This window comes from Nothoprocta perdicaria, unplaced genomic scaffold (assembly GCF_003342845.1).
Source record: "Nothoprocta perdicaria isolate Ctin4 unplaced genomic scaffold, notPer1 scaffold_124, whole genome shotgun sequence".
Lineage (NCBI taxonomy): Eukaryota > Metazoa > Chordata > Aves > Tinamiformes > Tinamidae > Nothoprocta > Nothoprocta perdicaria.
In genome coordinates this window covers 2,252,015-2,258,558 of record NW_020454361.1, presented here as the reverse complement: position 1 = coordinate 2,258,558, position 6,544 = coordinate 2,252,015, and positions in this window count along the sequence as shown.

Sequence of the window (6,544 nt, the reverse complement as noted above, 5' to 3'; positions counted from 1 at the left end):
ACTGCGGATCTGGATGATGGTAACATATTTAGCAATTGGTGATATATCCTTTTTCTTAATCACTGTTCTCTCTCTCGTATAGTAATGGTTAAGTATCTTAATGGTATTAGTATGATAGTTAAACATTACCTTGCCTATTTTGTCCATAGATACAACTCGATGCATAGTAAGCTTGTTATTTTATTAAATGTATCATTTCATTTCTGTATTATTTGATATTAATAGTAAACACAACTGCTCTTTCGCTTGGTGTCTGTTTATTTCCACCACCCCCTGTCATTTGGCAAAACAGCACTGCAGCTCTGCAGAGGAGGCAGGTTAGATCTGTGTGAGGTGCACATGGCCAATTCAATTGCACATCAGGGAGCGATGAGGAGGGGGAGCAGGCTCTTTGGGGATAACACCACTGGGGACATGCACAGGTGGTTTAACTCAATCAGTGAGGCTAGAGTCCATGGGTGAGCTGGTGATATTGAAGTTTTCAGGCTGACAAGCTGCACTGCCCACTTTCTACATCGAGCAGGATGCACAAGTAGATGTACTGTAATAGTGAGATGCTCAACTCCCATCCTGTGGGGGTATGGTTATATTGCAGTTGTGTAAAGGGAATGGGTCTGACTTTCCAGAGGTGCGGCATGATCACAGATACACTTTCCAAAAGTGGAGCACATTTTAGACTCATTGCTGTGCATGATGATACAAAGCACTGGAATGTGAAGAGTGAGACTGCATCTACTGTGGCCATCTCCTACTGAAGGCAAATTTCCAATGTCTCCTCTTTGTGTGTCGAAGAGCTTAGACATGGAAAGCAGTGGTTGCCTTCATCCTGCTGTTTGTCCCTCCAATTTTTGCAGTTAGTAATGCTGTGAAGCTACCATCAAACAGACTCTTTGTTTCCTCTGTCATATGGTTTTCTTCTTTACTTTCTATGGCAACACGGAATGGCTTATTCGTGAAAGAGTCTCCTTCTTGGTTTTTTTTTTAAAGATGTTTTCATGGGTGCTACTACAATGCCCAGGGGAAATTTTAATGAAGTTTTGGAGAATACTAGAATCAAGAAGTTTATTTAATTTGGAAAAAAAAAAAGAAAAAAAGAAATAGAGGGATGGAAATGAATGGCCTCTTTCAGAACATGTTTTTGGAATAGTGAACAGATCCAAACAAACTCAATGCCATCTCAACATAATTGATTTGCCATTTACTTGATCAGTAGCAGTCTCTGTGCTTCAAAATCAATGATAAATAATTTTGAATAATCATTATAATGACCAGTGCCCTCCTTCCTTGTCCCAGCATTGAACATGGCTTGTACACACTGGGCACTTGTGTTCAGTTAGATCCAGGAGCCTCCAGCTGGGAAGATGCCTGATGATTTCTTCATCTCTGTGCATCAGATTCCCAACTGGTGTTAAAACTAGATACAGTTTAATCTTATTAATTGCTAAACGTGTGTGTGCGTGTGCGCGCGCGCGCGCGTGTGTGTGTGTGTGTGTGTGTGTGTGTGTGTGTGTGTGTGTCTGAGTGTGTATATTCAGCCATCACTACAAAGGAAATGAATTTAGGATTTTCTCAAGCCTTTGAAAAAGTTATGAAATGGACACCAACCAGGTGGTGAAGATCCAGTTCTGGTGTGAAGACAAACAGCAGCCTAAGAAAATATTTTGAATAATCACACATAAGTAAGTCCTGTGTATTGTGGATTCCCTGACGGTAAATACATCTTGCTAGTCCTCCTTCCTCTCTAATGACAGATCTCTTGCTTTGTCATCTCATGAATTAAATACCAAGAGCTCTGCCTGAATCAACCAAACTTCTCATGGACTGAAACCTTTGTGTGGAAGTGCCAATCACACCCTGCCTGGGGCCTCCACTGTCTCCTGTCATGAACAGGCTGTTTGTAGGGACTGCTGCTATGACATCTGCGTGCAGGTGTTGATGAGTCACATGCCCTTGAAAGAGGTTTCACTTTGAATAGCCAAACCATGCTGATGGTGAAAAACTGACTTCAAAACTGACTTCAGCCTGATTCCTCTTGAGTAACTCTCAGTTTGAGCCTTCTATGGCCTTTTTCACCATCTCAGACCTTTTTACACACAATTATTCCTCTAATTACTATATTTTAAAGTCTTAAGAAATCCCCAGTGTAAACAATTGCACTCCTATCCAGTACTTATCAATATGAGAGGCATCTGGTGCTCAGCCTGAGCGGTTGGATGAGGCACCCGCATTCTCTGGGAGGCACAGATGGAAATGCCTGGTGGCCTTCACTACGGTCTCCGAGTTCCTAGTCTCTGAATCAGAAAGGCAGTGGCCCTACGTGGTCATTACACCGGCACCCTCATTTTGGCCCTACACCAAGCATCTGGAAGGGAGGGAGGGAAAGAGAGAGGAAGGAAGAAAGGAAAGTGAAAACTCCAAAGCATATGGGAGAAAGGAAAGCGAAAACCCCAAAGCATGTTTTCCGGGACACTGCAACTGCGAAGGCTATTGTCAAACACTCTGTACTGTCCCACTTTCTAAAGCAAAACTTGTCAGTGTTGTGCATGAGCCCATGCTGATATAAATGTCATTGAATAAAGATTTTCTGAGATTTCATGTCTAAAAAGCTTTGGATTGTCCTGTTCAGAAAATGACATGGAAGAAGAACACTGACAGAGAACTGTTAGATTTGAGGGGTTTGTTTTGTTTTGTTTTACCGTGGTTTCTTTATGGCGAGGCTTTGAGGCTTTTCTTGTGTATACAACTCTGTTGGTGTCCTAGAGACATCTTTGACAATCTCAGGACTGTGTATAATGCAATATTTTACCTCCAACTTCCTGCTCCCAGGCCGATTCTTGTTGATGGTGACTTCTATAAGTGCTTAATGGCCTCTAAGAAGTTCATATAAGCAAGCATATTTCCTTTTGGATACTTGTGACCCCATCAAGCCTATCACAATAAATATTGCTGAAACTATTTTATAGATATCTTTCTTGAAACTGAGAGCCCTACCTTGATTCCACCCCCTCACTCAAAAGAATCATTTTGCTTGGTTAGAGATGAGACAGCCCTGTGAGACTTACCCTCAGTTTTGAGGATTTGGAGCATGTTCTTCATTTGTACTGTAACCAGGCTGGCAAACTGTCGAAAGAGAAGAGTCTAGGACTCCATGCGAGAATGTGCAGTTCTTGCACTGTCATAGCAATTCTGATCTGTGCAGTCCTTCACTTGTAAGGATTAAAGCTAAATGTCTGACAGCCTTCTAAAACAGGCCTTCTGTTGTGGGCTACCTTGACTTTGTTTTTCTTTGTTTCATACTCTGGATAGAATAATTAGGTTGTCTATCTTCTGGTGAAGCTGTGGGCAAAGTTGCTTCAGTTATCCAATATTAGTGAAAACAAACAAACAAACAAAAACTGTATGCTGGAGAAATGGTCCCTTTTATAGGTACTTATGTTAAATAAATCTACTATTTCAGACCAAATGATTTACCTGCTTTTTCTGCTTAGAAGAAGGTACTATAAAAGGCTTGATTTAAACAAAACTAAGCCAATAAATCCCCAGTGAAATATCAGACCTCCTCCCAGGAGAATGTTTAATGTCATCTTAGTCTAATCTCATTGTGAAATACTTCGATATTGTTTAAGCCATGAGCAAACTGGAAACCAGAACATTTTTAAAGGTCCTGGGCAGTGTAATGCAATCTGTTCAGCCTCCTCCAGGGAGAAGCTGTAGTGAGCTGGCAGTTTTACTCCTTTAAATCTCATCCTATAGTTGGGCAGGAGAGATAACTGGTGCTGTGACTCTCCAGGAATCCACCGCTGTGCTCGCTCTCGCATGGGGCGGGGCAGGGAGGGTCATCAGGAGGCTGCTTAAAGGCAATCCCTCCTCAGCAGTGGGCAGAGGGAGGTGATATCTTGCTGCGGTACAGCCATGGCAGGGATTCGTAACAATGTGGTAGCGGTAAACCCTAAGGTATTATGGCGTGAGAGCCAAGCGGAGGTCTCAGAGGTCTTGTGTCTCTGCCTGTCCCCCACAACAGGGAACAGGAGAAGGAAAAGAAGAAGCAGGAGAGGAAGTAAGGCTGAAGACCGACCTCCCTGTCACAGGGAACCCTTGTCTTTCAAAGTGGCATGAATGGTATTTTGTTTGGTGTTGCTATGAGTAATAGAGAAGAAGGACAAGAGAAGTGGTTGGGATAAGAAAGAAGTGTCTATCCTGCTTTAACCTTTCTTCTGTCTTGTGTCTTCAGGGTGCACGCTGTTTGACATCTGGTTTGTGCCTTTTGAGTGCCTGGTACACTATGAGTGGAAACATGATTGCTTTAGGTTGGCAGGTCTTATTGGGAAGAGGCTTCCTTTGTATTACAGCTCCTGTCCTCAGCACTGTGAGCATAAAGGCATTCCCCATGTGCTAAATGGCGCTGTAAATAGAAAAAAAAAAATTTTCTCATGGATATAGACTTCAGATTCATCTTTTTTGTGAAAGAAAATGGATAAAGTCTTCAAAAAGTCACCTCAGTGTTATGAAGGAACTAGGGAATGCAGCATCAGGAAACCGGACTCTTCCCCTCATTTATGCCCTGATAACACTGTAACAAGAAATGCTCACAGCGCTGCTTGAAATCCTAATGCTTTGCATTGCAGAGCTCAGATTTGGTATGGTGGGTGCCCTCTATCACTTACTAAAGTCATGAACTACCTTTAGTGTTCTGGATTTCTTCTATCCATATATGTTTTTGTAAGAAGCAGAAACCTTCCATAGAGCAGTTTGGTCCAATCCAAGAAAGACTCAGTTTAAACATAATAATCAGAAAAGGACAAAAATTATGTAAAATATGCCCTTAGGAAGCCTGTGACCTTGTATTTAGACAAGTCACACCAATTTACATTGACTGAATTAAACTAGTGTTATTTTTCTGGAGTAGACCCAGCATAGGGATTCTAGTTTAGGTGAAACCCTCAAGTTCAGATAAAGCAAACAAAGCAGCTCAGGGACGCTGTTCCCACCTCATTCCAGGTGGACACAGTGCTACATCTTTATTACTCTCAGTCATTTTACTCCAAATTTACCATAGGTTGAAGCAAGGCCCTGTCTCTTATGGACTGTGTATTTTTTTAATTGGGTGAAAACTATTCTGGATTTTCTCACATATCGCTGCATGGTGAGGAAACACCACACTGCAAAGCAAATCAACACATTTTATAAGTCTGTAATTTAAAATTTATTTGTGTTATATTACATAGGTTTTTATAGCAATGTTATTTCTTGGGGTAAAAAAATGAAACTTCCTTTCTGCAGACTGTGAGGATTTAATTATGGGTATTTACAAGGCACCTTGAGATCCTCTGAATAAAGTGCAATTTTAAAAGCTGTACAGAGTATTATTATGAATCTGATGTCAATTCCCAACATGCCTCAGTTTAACAGTAATCTCAATTAATCAAAGAAAACAGTTCACTCGGCAGGAGTCTGTGCTGAACTGCCTCATAGATCTGGGCTTGTCCCTTTTCCATTTTATAGCTGAATTTATGTGTTTTCAGACTAGCACAATCTTCATTTATTCACATTCAGGGAAGAAATGGTTTATGAAGTCCAGCTAGTCTTGCATGATCGTTCCATGAACCACAATGTTTTAAAGATATGAAAATGTTTTGCATATTTGGCAAGAAAATGAAGTTCAAGAAGGAATAAAAAAAAAGAAAAAAAAGAAAAAGAAAGATAGGTTTCTACTTTCCTTAAAACTAGAGACACATTGAATTTATTGAGAACATTTAATTTCCTTCTACTGTACATTTTTTTTTTTTGAAAGGCATATCTTCTTCAAGAAAATGGGATTAGGGTCACTGTTTACAGCATGTTCAAAGCAACACATGAGAAGAGATGCCTTTTTAAATCCCTGTTTAATGTTGGACCGTCATCCCCTCCCCGCGGCTCCAAAACACAGATGGCCGGAGAGGGGTTGGTGAGGGGGTCTGCATCTGGTCCTCAAGGCATTTCAGTATGTGATTTTGATTGTTTATTTATACCCTGTAATTATATCAGCAGCTTCTGAGCAGGTCTGGAGATGAGGGTTTGTTTTCCTGACAAGTCTCCGGAACCCACAGCCCTTCTGCGATGCTTGTAAAATGCCTGAAACAGGACGTGTCCTTTTTAGCTAAGCAGCCCTGCAAACGGCCTGTAAATAAGAGCACCACCGCCCAGCACCCCTGGATCGGGAGACTGTGGGCTTATCCCAAGCATGCATGATTCAGACAAAGTGAAGGACAAAAGCATCCGCCACATGCCAGTGCTGTGATCTTGCATTTATAACTAGGAAACTTGAAATGTGCAATTTGAATTGCAAATTGAATTTGAAAATGCAATTTGAAAAATGTAGGAACAGCAATATTTTAAGGTCCATTACCACAGTGCTTTTAGCAAAGACCAGACGTCCCAGTAACTCCAGGTAGGCAAACGCGCACCGCGTGCGCAGCGCTCTCCCGTTTTGGGAGCGAACCTCGGGGGCCGGGGCGGCGGCGGAAGGTGCCGGGCGGCGCGGGGGGCGCCCTGCAGCGCGGCCCGG